Source organism: Phyllobates terribilis, unplaced genomic scaffold, assembly GCF_046119375.1.
Source record: "Phyllobates terribilis strain yellow unplaced genomic scaffold, ASM4611937v1 Scaffold_4__5_contigs__length_816908805, whole genome shotgun sequence".
Lineage (NCBI taxonomy): Eukaryota > Metazoa > Chordata > Amphibia > Anura > Dendrobatidae > Phyllobates > Phyllobates terribilis.
The window spans coordinates 147746908-147759350 of record NW_027362764.1 but is presented as its reverse complement, the minus strand read 5'-3'; the positions used below and the strand labels follow the sequence as shown (position 1 = coordinate 147759350).

General features: G+C 51.3%; 1 protein-coding gene across 4 annotated transcripts in view; it reads left to right on the top strand.

The window, feature by feature from the left end:
* The window catches only part of LOC141265130 (ATP-dependent translocase ABCB1-like), a 1603396-nt gene that overhangs the window by 1076435 nt on the left and 514518 nt on the right, over nucleotides 1-12443 (top strand). The window lies entirely within an intron of this gene.

Here is a 12443-nt window from a genome sequence, read left to right as displayed (position 1 = left end):
GAGGGTCCATTGAACATCCTGTCTGCTGCTGTTGTAATAATTACAGATATCTGTAGACATAGACCCAGATATCAGGGGCCAGGGCAATTTTTTTTTTCTTAATCCTGGTTATTTGCTTAAAAAGCAATCCAGAGTACACCATTTTTCTGCTCCATTTGCTTGTTAGCACTGCAGAATACAACCATATCTGTTCCATATTTCAGCGATAAAAATCCAGAAATTTAAACTGAACGTGCAAAATATTGGCCTCCTTTTCGATTTTGTTTCAGTGTGTGGGTCAAGCTATTTACACTTGGTCTCTGTGGAGAATAATATTAGTAATTTACAGGCCTGCTATTTAAAACCATGGTTCTCTGCCCGACATATCACCCATAAGAGTGTTCCAAAAACAGCCATTTCTTCCATTTTCATTTCGTTGCAGTGTGTCGGTCAAGCTATTCACACTTGGTCTCTGTGGAGAATAATATTAGTAAATTACAGGCCTGCTATTTAAAACCATGGTTCTCTGCCTGACATATCACCTATAAGAGTGTTCCAAAAACAGCCATTTCTTCCATTTTCATTTCGTTGCAGTGTGTCGGTCAAGCTATTCACACTAGGTGTCTGTGAAGAATAGTATTAGTAAATTACAGGCCTGCTATTTAAAGCCATGGTTCTCTGTCTGACATATCTCCTATAAGAGTGTTCCAAAATCAGCCATTTCTTCCATTTTCATTTCTTTCAGTGTGTCAGTCAAGCTATTCATACCAGGTGTCTGTGAAAAGGAGTATTAATAAATTACAGGCCTGCTATTTAAAACCGTAGTTCTCTGTCAGACATATCAGCTATAAGAGTGTTCCAAAATCAGCCATTTGTTCCATTTTCATTTCTTTGCAGTGTGTCGGTCAAGCTATTCATACCAGGTGTCTGTGAAAAGGAGTATTAATAAATTACGGGCCTGCTATTTAAAACTGTAGTTCTCTGTCAGATGTATCACATATAACTGTGTTCCAAAATCAGTCATTTCTCGTGAACGTGGAAAATATTGTCCTCCATTTAAAAAGGGCAAGGTGCGTAGCAAAGGACGGGGAAGTGGACGAGATGGTGATAGTGCATGCAGAGGCCGACGATGTGGCTGTGGGCAAGCTGAAATTGTGCCACAACACCCACATCTTGTCGCTCGACCTTCCTATCCCAATTATTAGGGGACCACAGTACATCACTATTGAACCCAGAGCAGTGGCAAAATGTTGTGGGGTGGATAGCAGATAATGCTTCCAGCCACTTTCCCACCACCACCCTATCTTCCACATGGTTAAATCTCAGTAGCCGGAGTCTGGACCGCATATTCCTCACCCTGATCCTCCTTTCTCCCACCATGCCGAGTGCCCGGAGACAACTGATCCCACACTTGAACACTCAGAAGAGCTGTTCACTTTTCAATTTGTAGGTTCAGGCCTCTCGTCCGGTGAGTTTCAAGAGAGTTAAGAGGAGAATGCGTGTAGTGATGCCAAAATATTGGAGCAGCCACGGTCAAATGAAGGCAGCAGTGGGAAAGTGCAATTACTGTCACAACAGGTGGATGATGATGATGAAACACAATTGCCAGAAAGTCAGGAGGAGGACCAGGGTGCGAAAGTGGAAGACGAGGTGGTGGATGATATAGTAGCTGACCCAACCTGGCAGGGGGACATACAGAGCGAGGACAGCAGCATACAGAGAGAAGGAGGCGTAGCACCACAACAGGCAGGAAGAAGCAGTGTTTTGGCTCCAGAACAAGGCGCGAAAGCGTTCCTCATAACGCCAACATGATGGAAGTTGCCATTACAACTGTTAGGTGTTCCCGAGTCTGGTTGTTTTTGAAAGACTGTAGATAACCCCAAAAAGGCCATTTGCACCACATGCCATGCCAGCATCAGCAGGGGTAGCATAATTAGCAACCAGGACAACACAAGCATGATCAGGCACATGGCAGCAAAACACCCGACTAAGTGGGCCGAACCTCAGGGTCCAGAAACAGTGTCTGCAGGTGACACCACTGCTAGTTCCGCTGCTGTGTGTGCACGCCAATCCCCTGTCCATGGAGCATGTCCAGATGCCTCCCGCCCTGCACCTGTCATTGCATACTTTCAAGTAGCACCATAGGCTAGCACATCCACGTCCTTGTCCCAGCGCAGAGTTCTCCAGTCCTTAGAATGCAAGCGCAAATACGCAGCCAACGCCCCACAGGCCACACTACTATATTCACACATTTAGCCAATGCTTGCGCTCGAAATGTTGCCTTTTAGGCTCGTGGAAACGGAAGCTTTCCGCAACCTGATGGCTGCTATCCGTCGGTACTCGGTCCCCAGCCGTCACTATTTCTCCCGATGTGCCATCCCCGCATGACACAAGCACGTGTCCCACAAGATTAGCTGTGCCCTCAACAGCGCAGTTACTGGTAAAGTCAAAGTAACCACGGACACGTGGACAAGTGCTTGTGTGCAGGGACGGTACATCTCGCTGATGGCACGCTGGGTTAATATAGTGGAAGCCGGTACCCAGTCAGACCTTGGGACGGAACACGTCCTCCCGACATCAAGGATTGCGGGCCATGGGTCAATCAGGGTTGCCCTCACATTCTACAGCTCATGCAACTCCTCCTCCTCTTCAGCCTCCATCTCCAAAATGACCACATCAAGCTGGAAGCACTGCAGAACTGCCTCGGCCAAGCGGCAACAGGCTGTGCTGAAGCTAATATGCTTAGGTGACAAACCACACAATGCTGAAGAGTTGTGGACAGCTCTGTAAGAGCAGGCAGATCTGTGGCTGACACCGCTTACCCTACAGCCAGGCATGGTCATGTGTGACAATGGCTGGAACCTGGTGGTGGCTCTGAGGCGAGGCGAGCTCACACATGTACCATGCATGACCCATGTGCTTTACCTCGTGGTTCAGCGGTTTCTCAAAACCTACCTGGATCTGTCGGATTTGCTTGTTAAAGTACATTGCCTGTGTGCCCATTTTAGAAAGTCAGCTACAGCTTCCGCTGCCCTTGCCGTGCTTCAGCAGCATTTGCATCTTCCAGCTCACCGACTGATCTGCAATGTCCCCACTCCCCATGCGTTGGAACTCTACATTGCAGATGTTGGGAAGGATTTGTGAGTAGAAGAGGGCAGTTGTTGACTACCAGCATCAACACAGCCGTCGGTATTCAGTTCAGACTTCACACAGAAGACCTCAGGGATGGACATGGATGTTAGACATATGTACCGTCCTCCAAAACTTTGAGGACTCCACCAAGATGGTGAGCAGTGATGACGCCATAACTACCATCACCATCCCACTTCTCTGTCTCCTGAAATGCTCTCTGCTTACAATTAAAGAGGCTGCATTGCAGGCGGAGCACGATGAGATGGAGCAAGGAACCATAAAGGGTGATTCCACACAGCCCAGCCTCATCTCATCCCAACGTAGATTGGGTGACAATGAGGAAGAGGAGGTGGAAGAACAGGAGCTAGATTCCTGCACTATAGACGGTACTACCTGCACAACTGTCATACCGTCTGTTCAACGTAGATGGCCTGAGGACAGGGAGGAGAAGGGGGATGAGGAGAAGGATTAGGAGGAGAGCATGGTCAGTCGTCCTCTTGGTGAGGACACGGAAGTCTTGCCTGTTAGCAGTCTGGCACACATGGCTGAGTTTAAGTTACGCTGCCTTTCCTGTGACCCTCGCATTGTCCAAATTTACAGTCATTACTGGTTGCTGACACTTCTAGACCCACGCTACAAGAAGAACTTTCTGTCTCTTATTCCCACGCAGAACAGGCCTAATAAAATGGTGCAGCACCAGAAGGCCCTTGTTGCAGAATTATTTAAAAAATTCCCATCTGAATACGCTGACGGCAGAGGTCACAGTTCGTTAGACAACCAAGGAGTAAAGGCGAGAGAGACACAAATGCAATCCAGTAGAGGCAGGGGAACACTATAAAATTTCTGGGACAGTTTTCTCTGACACTCACATCGCACAGGCCCTGAGGCGTGGGGTACTCTCCCAAGGAGGGAAAAGTTTGGTGAAGAAGTACCGATGTCCTTTGTGATTCCTCTGAGCCTTATAATTATTGAGTATCCAAGCTGGACTCGTGGCATGAACTGTCTCTCTATGCCTTGGAGGTCCTGGCCTGCCCTGCCGCTAGCATTTTGTTGGAGCGGGTTTTTAATGCCGCTGGTGGAATTACAGTATAACCGATATACGCATCCGCCTGTCAGCTGAAAATGCTGACAGGCTGATTCTTATAAAAATGAACAAGGGCTGGAATGGGCCAGCCTTCTCAACACCACCGAATGATAGCAGCATAACAAAAACTGAAATCCAGTGTCTTTTTTTTGGGAGGTCTAACTCTATTCCCATGCACCTCTTTCTTCACACCCAGACATGGGTATATGCTTCCTCATTTTGTCTATTTGCTCTTGTCCTCCTCCTTCTCCTCATCCTCCACATCACCATAATATCTACCATATCACCATATCTACGTCTCTTGCAAGGGATATTGGAGTTCCTCCAAATTTTTAGCAGCCTTTGCATTCACTATATAGGCAAACAGTATGGGAGACCCGCTTCCTAATAATGGGAACATTGTTTTCAGGAGGCCCTCCGACCTCTACTTCTCTTGCAAGGGGCATTGGAGCGCCTCCAAATTTTTGGCAGCCGTTGCTTCACTGCATAGGCAAACAGTATGGGAGACGCTCTTCCTAATAATGGGAACACATTTTTCAGGAGGCCCTCCGACCTCCACGTCTCTTGCAAGGGGCATTGGACTGCCTCCAAATTTTTGGCAGCCATTGCATTCACTGCACAAGCAAACAGTATGGGAGACCCACTCCTTTTTAATGGGAACATGTCGTACTTGTTACTGTAGCCCAGCTCCTTGTGTTTTTAAATTTTTAGTATGGTTTTTCCTAAATTTTGGCAGCCGTTGAACTCACTGCATACCCTATAGATGGATAGCAGATCCTGTCCTTTCTAACTGGAACATGTCATTACTGTGGCCCAGCTCTATGTGTGTTCAAATTGTTAGTGGGGTTTTTCCTAAATTTTGTCAGCCGTTGAACTCACTGTATACCCTATAGCTGGATAGCAGACCCTCTCCTTTCTAATGGGAACATGTCATTACTGTGGCCCAGCTCTATGTGTCTTTAAATTGTTATTTGGGTTTTTCCCAAATTTTCGCAGCCCTTGTAGTCACTGCATGGGCATTACCACTATAGGAGACCCACTACTTTATAATGGGAACATTTTTTTACTGAGACCCTCCTTTATGTCTTTTCAAATGGATATTGGGGTGCGTCCAAATTTTTGGCAGTCCTTGCAGTCATTACATACGCAATAACAGTATAGGAGACCCACTCTTTAATAATGGTAACAACAAAGTATAGCCGACTGCTAGCCTTTTAAGAATAGTAAGGCTGTAAAAATAGTGTTTGTGACTTTCACAATCCCTCCTTCATAAATGAAACAGGATGTGTCTGATGATGTTTCACACACCACATGGCCAGATAAGGTTGTAAAATGTTAAAATGACATTTCCCAGTGAATGCATTTGTCTTGGTTGAAAGCAATGCAAAAGTGCAAAAACGCTACGTGTGAACATAGCCCAAGGTGTGGAGGAGCATTTTTGTTTTTGGTTATTTATTTTGCCTCATATACAAGTCATTATCCTGGAAAGGATGTTCCTTAACATATTTCCCAGGATAATACATTTTGGTTTCGTTTTTGTATGTTTTATTGTGAGTCCGTAAAAATGGCGTAATACCTCTGACAACATTGTTGACATCAATGACCTGGGAGTCAGAAATACTTCCAGGGGTCCTCCCCATGCTGTTCCCATGTCATTTGAACACTGTTCCTATCGATTTGGGCAATTATTAGGCCCTCTGCAGACCACCGGAGGGAGCCGCTGGAAAAATGCTCGAGTTTCCCATAGACTTACATTGGGCTCGTTACTCGGACTGCACACTCAAGCATTCCAATTTTCTCGACCCGAGCAACGAGTACCTGAGCATTTTAGTGCTCGCTCATCACTACACATAAAGCAATATGAAAATTGTAACGGGTCTGGGAGGCGGAACCTCTGGGCTACTATACAAGGGAGCGGTCCTTGTAAGGGAGCGGGTGGCGACCAGGCAGGCAGTCACAGCAGGTGACCGGGACAGTCTCTGGGTGTACGGGCAGGAGGTCACGGCAAGTGATCAGGGCAGTCTCTGGAAGAACGGGCTGGAGGTCACGGCAAGTGACCGGGGCAGTCTCTGGAAGAACGGGCTGGAGGTCACGGCAAGTGACCGGGGCAGTCTCTAGGTAAAGGGTAGGTACGACCTGTGATGGCTGAACCTCCAGGTAGGCTAGCAAGGCAGATGGAGGATGTGTGCTCCCAGGTGAGCAAGCGAGAGTCTCTGGAATAGCAGGTGGTCACAGCACGTGACGGCGGAGCCTCCAGGTAGGCAAGCAGGCAGGTAGCGGAGAAGCGCTCCCAGGTGAGCGGGCAAGAGTCAGGAATAGCTGGTGGTCACAGCACGTGACAGCGGAGCCTCCGGACTGGCAAGCAGGCAGGTAGCGGAGAAGCGCTCCCAGGTGAGCGGGCAAGAGTCTGGAATAGCTGGTGGTCACAGCACGTGACAGCGAAGCCTCCGGGCAGGCAAGCAGGCAGGTAGCGGAGAAGCGCTCCCAGGTAAGCGGGCAAGCTGGTCCATAGACAGACTGACCGGAGTTGTAAGGCAGACCGTCGGACCTCAGGCAAGCAGGCAGGTAGCTGATGTGCGCTCCCAGGTGAGCGGGCAAGTTGGTCCTTAGACAGACTGACCGGAGTTGTAAGGCAGACCATCGGACCTCAGGCAGGCAGGCAGGTAACAGGAAATCAGGCAGGATTAGGACAGCAAGCTGGCAGGAATCTGGCAGGTAACTGGCAGGTAACTGGCAAGGGACCTGAGGGCTGAAGCAGAGTAGAACGGTGCAACAACATTGCTCGGGCACCTCCATTTTGGAGGAGGTGCCTTATATATGGTAAAGTCCTCCGGCCATTGGCCGGGGACTCCTTAGGACGGCGCGCGCGGCCCCTTTAAGAGGGAGGGAGGGCGCGCGCGCGCGCCCTAAGCACAGTGGCCGGGAAGGAGCGCGCGCTGCCAGCAGAGCGGGAGAGGGACGCCGGGCACGGAGCAGAGCGGTGAGGGGAACAGCGTCCCTGCCTAGCAGAGGGCAGGGACGCCGGCACTACAGTACCCCTCCCTTTAGGCCCCCCCTTTTTTAGGCCAGATAGAAATTTAGCTAGGATGAGAGGGGCATGGATGTTCTCCCGGGGCTCCCACGTTCTCTCCTCAGGACCAAACCTCTTCCAATCTACCAGAAAAAAGGTCTTTCCTTTTACCCTTTTGGTGGCAAGAATGTTCTCTACCTCAAACTCGTCCTCAGCAGAAACCGGAGCAGGAGGCGTACCTGTAGACTTGGAAAAAGAGTTAAGCACCACGGGTTTGAGGAGAGATACATGGAAGGAGTTAGGGATCCGTAAGTTGGCCGGGAGTTTCAATTTATAGGCCACCGGGTTGATCTGACTGATGACCTCCAGAGGACCGATGAACCGAGGTCCTAACTTGTAAGAAGGTATCTTGAGTCGAACATATTTAGATGAGAGCCAGACTTTATCTCCTGGACGAAATTGTGGAGGATCCAGGCGTTTTTTGTCAACATGTCTTTTCATACGCTCGGATGACAGAAGGAGTGCGGATCGGGTACTCTCCCATATGGAGAAAAATTTGCTAACGAGAGATTCCGCAGCCGGGTTGTCCACAGAGGTGGAGACAGGAAAAGGAATCCGAGGATGCTGACCAAAGACTACAAAAAACGGGGATTTGGAGGAGGATTCGCTCTCGTGATTATTATAAGAGAACTCGGCCCATGGTAGGAGATCCACCCAGTCAGAATGGTGGGCATTAACGAAGTGCCGGAGGTAACTGGTCAGGTTCTGATTGATCCGCTCCACTTGACCATTGGACTGTGGGTGGTAAGCGGAAGAGAAGTCCAGGGTGACGTCTAGTAGTTTACAAGTGGCTCTCCAGAAGCGTGAGGTGAACTGTACCCCACGATCCGACACGATGTGGAGGGGCAGGCCATGAAGACGGAAGATGTGGCGGATAAAGTCTTTAGCCAGCTCGGGTGCAGACGGAAGGCCTGGCAGGGGAATAAAGTGAGCCATCTTGGAAAAGCGGTCAGCGACCACCCAAATGACCGTACAACCGGCAGAGACGGGGAGATCAGTTATAAAGTCCATTGCTATATGCTGCCAGGGGGCAGCAGGTACAGGAAGCGGAAGGAGGCGTCCGGCTGGCAGATGTCTCGGGACTTTGTTGCGGGCGCAGGACACACAGGCAGAAACAAAGTCTATTATGTCCTTGTGCAGGGTAGGCCACCAATAGTGCCGGGCAATAAGCTGGAGGGTCTTTTTCTGACCGGCGTGGCCAGCTAGTTTAGACGAATGGCCCCAGTGTAGGATCTTCTCCCGATCAGGTACTGAAACAAACGTCTTACCGGGAGGGAGACGATTTAGACTCACGGGAGCCACCTGCATTACTCTGGCGGGATCGATGATATGTTTAGGTTCTTCCTCGAGATCGGACACCAGAAAGGATTGGGACAAGGCGTCTGCTTTGACATTTTTGTCAGCCGGGCGAAAATGAAGAACAAAATCAAAGCGAGCAAAAAACAAGGACCACCGGGCTTGGCGCGGGTTAAGTCTCTGGGCATGCTGGAGGTAAGCCAAGTTCTTGTGGTCAGTGTAAATTATTACCGGATGAAGAGCCCCCTCGAGTAGGTAACGCCACTCCTCCAACGCCAGCTTGATGGCCAATAACTCTCGGTCTCCTATGGAATAGTTGCGCTCAGAAGAGGAGAAGAGTTTGGAGAAGAAGCCACAAGTTACCATTCTCCCGGAAGATGATTTTTGAGTAAGTACCGCTCCGGTTCCAGAGGAGGATGCGTCAACTTCCAGGAAGAACTGCTTGTTGCCGTCCGGGCGATGCAGCACCGGGGCGGAAGAGAAGGCCTGTTTTAGGGAAAGAAAGGCCTCCTCTGCTTCGGGCGGCCACTCTTTGGGATTAGTACCCTTACGGGTGAGCGCGGAAATTGGGGCAGTCCGGGAAGAGAAGTGCGGGATGAAGAGGCGGTAATAGTTGGCGAAGCCCAGGAACCGTTGAATAGCCTTCAACCCCTCTGGTCGGGGCCATTTCTCGATGGCAGACAGTTTCTCAGGATCCATTTGTAGGCCGGTCTGAGAGATAATGTAGCCCAGAAACGGAAGCGAGGTCTGCTCAAAGAGGCACTTCTCATATTTAGCGTAGAGATGGTTCTGCCTGAGCCTGAGCAGGACCTGACGAACATCCCTCCGGTGAGTCTGGAGATCCGGAGAGAAGACCAAGATGTCGTCCAGGTACACCACTACGCAGGAGTAGAGAAGGTCCCGGAAGATGTCATTGACCAACTCTTGAAAGACGGCAGGAGCGTTACAGAGGCCAAAGGGCATTACCAGATATTCATAGTGGCCGTCCCGGGTGTTGAATGCCGTCTTCCATTCATCCCCCTGACGGATACGAACCAGGTTGTACGCCCCACGGAGGTCCAGTTTGGTGAAAATTCTAGGCCCCCTCAGACGATCAAATAACTCCGGAATGAGCGGAAGGGGATACTTATTCTTCACCGTGATCTGGTTAAGGCCTCTATAGTCTATACAGGGACGGAGAGAGCCGTCCTTCTTTTTGACGAAAAAGAAGCCTGCTCCCGCCGGGGAGGTAGATTTCCGGATGAATCCCCTGGCCAGATTCTCCTCAATATATTCGGACATCGACCGGGTCTCAGCAGCGGATAATGGATAAATACGCCCACGGGGAGGAGAAGTACCAGGTAACAGGTCGATAGGGCAGTCGTATGGTCTATGAGGGGGTAGTGTCTCTGCCTCCTTTTTATTAAAGACATCAGCATAAGACCAATAAGGAATCGGAAGTCCAGGTAGATTAGCTGGGGTAGGAGAAGGACGGACGGGATGAACGGGAACCAGACAGGTCTTATGGCAGCCCTGTCCCCAGAGAAGGACTTCTCCGGTCTGCCAGTCAAGAACGGGTGCATGTTTCTGGAGCCAAGGTAGGCCTAGCAAGAGGGCGTGAGAGAGTCCAGGCAGAACATGGAAGGAGATACTTTCAGAATGCAGCATTCCCACCTGCAGAGTAATGGATTCGGTGATGAGTTGGATGGGGCGTGGTAAGAGCCCCCCATCCACGGCAGCAACAGACAAGGGTACAGCCAGAGGTTTGGTGGGGATGCGGTATTTCTCTACCAGGGACTGTGAAATAAGATTCCCGGCTGCTCCAGAATCCAGTTGGGCTAGTTCGAAATAACGGTTCTCCCCGTAGACGATTGAAACTGACAACAGCAGGGATGGAGAGGATTTATTCTTGTCTAGGTGGACCTCTCTGAGCGAACCTACACACAGGCGTTTCCCGACCTCTCCGGGCAGGCACGGATCCGGTGCTCCTTACTGCCACAGTAGAAGCAGGTCCCCTCGGCACGGCGTAAGTCCTGACGGGTCTTGACCATCTTGGTCTGGTCGACCTGCATAGGCTCAGGAGGGTGTACCTGGTTAGAGACAGAAGGAGTGACGGGTTTCTGAAAAGTAGGAGCTAGACGTGGTAACCTCCTCTCACGGGTGACCTCTCTGGCACGCTCCTGGAACCGTAGGTCAATCCGGGTGGCAAGAGTTATTAAGTCATCGAGAGTGGTAGGAATGTCCCGACCGGCAAGTTCATCTTTAATACGGCCGGACAGACCCTCCCAGAAGACGGAAACCAGAGCGTCGTTATCCCAGGCCAGCTCCGAGGCAAGGGTACGGAACCGTATGGCATATTGGCCCACGGTGAGACTTTCCTGATGGAGGCGTAGCAACGATGATGCGGATGAGGTCTTCCGTCCGGGTTCGTCGAAGACTTTCCGGAAAGCCGTGAGAAAAGCAGGCAAGTTGGACACCAGGGGGTCTCCTCTCTCCCATAGAGGATTTAGCCAGGCCAGGGCCTCCCCGGTGAGATGGGACATGATGAATGCAATTTTGGCTCGGTCGGAGTTAAACTGGTGGGACAATAGTTCAAAGTGCAGGGTGCACTGATTTATGAAGCCCCGAGCCTGGGCTGAGTCGCCTCCGAAGCGAGGAGGTGCAGAAAGCCGAGGTCCGGGATAGGATATCATGGTGTTAGTGGACAGCGGAGCTGCCGGATTGCGAGACATGGCACTGGCGGAGGTTGTTGGTGGAGCAGTCAGAGTGTCCAGGCGAGTATTGACATTCCGCAGGTGACCCAGGATGGACACCTGTTGGGACCTCTGACGGGACAGTTCATGACACAGGTCCGAGAGCGAGGGAGCTTGGGTGCCACCGGGTTCCTTGGCCCGAGCAAACTGTAACGGGTCTGGGAGGCGGAACCTCTGGGCTACTATACAAGGGAGCGGTCCTTGTAAGGGAGCGGGTGGCGACCAGGCAGGCAGTCACAGCAGGTGACCGGGACAGTCTCTGGGTGTACGGGCAGGAGGTCACGGCAAGTGATCAGGGCAGTCTCTGGAAGAACGGGCTGGAGGTCACGGCAAGTGACCGGGGCAGTCTCTGGAAGAACGGGCTGGAGGTCACGGCAAGTGACCGGGGCAGTCTCTAGGTAAAGGGTAGGTACGACCTGTGATGGCTGAACCTCCAGGTAGGCTAGCAAGGCAGATGGAGGATGTGTGCTCCCAGGTGAGCAAGCGAGAGTCTCTGGAATAGCAGGTGGTCACAGCACGTGACGGCGGAGCCTCCAGGTAGGCAAGCAGGCAGGTAGCGGAGAAGCGCTCCCAGGTGAGCGGGCAAGAGTCAGGAATAGCTGGTGGTCACAGCACGTGACAGCGGAGCCTCCGGACTGGCAAGCAGGCAGGTAGCGGAGAAGCGCTCCCAGGTGAGCGGGCAAGAGTCTGGAATAGCTGGTGGTCACAGCACGTGACAGCGAAGCCTCCGGGCAGGCAAGCAGGCAGGTAGCGGAGAAGCGCTCCCAGGTGAGCGGGCAAGCTGGTCCATAGACAGACTGACCGGAGTTGTAAGGCAGACCGTCGGACCTCAGGCAAGCAGGCAGGTAGCTGATGTGCGCTCCCAGGTGAGCGGGCAAGTTGGTCCTTAGACAGACTGACCGGAGTTGTAAGGCAGACCGTCGGACCTCAGGCAGGCAGGCAGGTAACAGGAAATCAGGCAGGATTAGGACAGCAAGCTGGCAGGAATCTGGCAGGTAACTGGCAGGTAACTGGCAAGGGACCTGAGGGCTGAAGCAGAGTAGAACGGTGCAACAACATTGCTCGGGCACCTCCATTTTGGAGGAGGTGCCTTATATATGGTAAAGTCCTCCGGCCATTGGCCGGGGACTCCTTAGGACGGCGCGCGCGG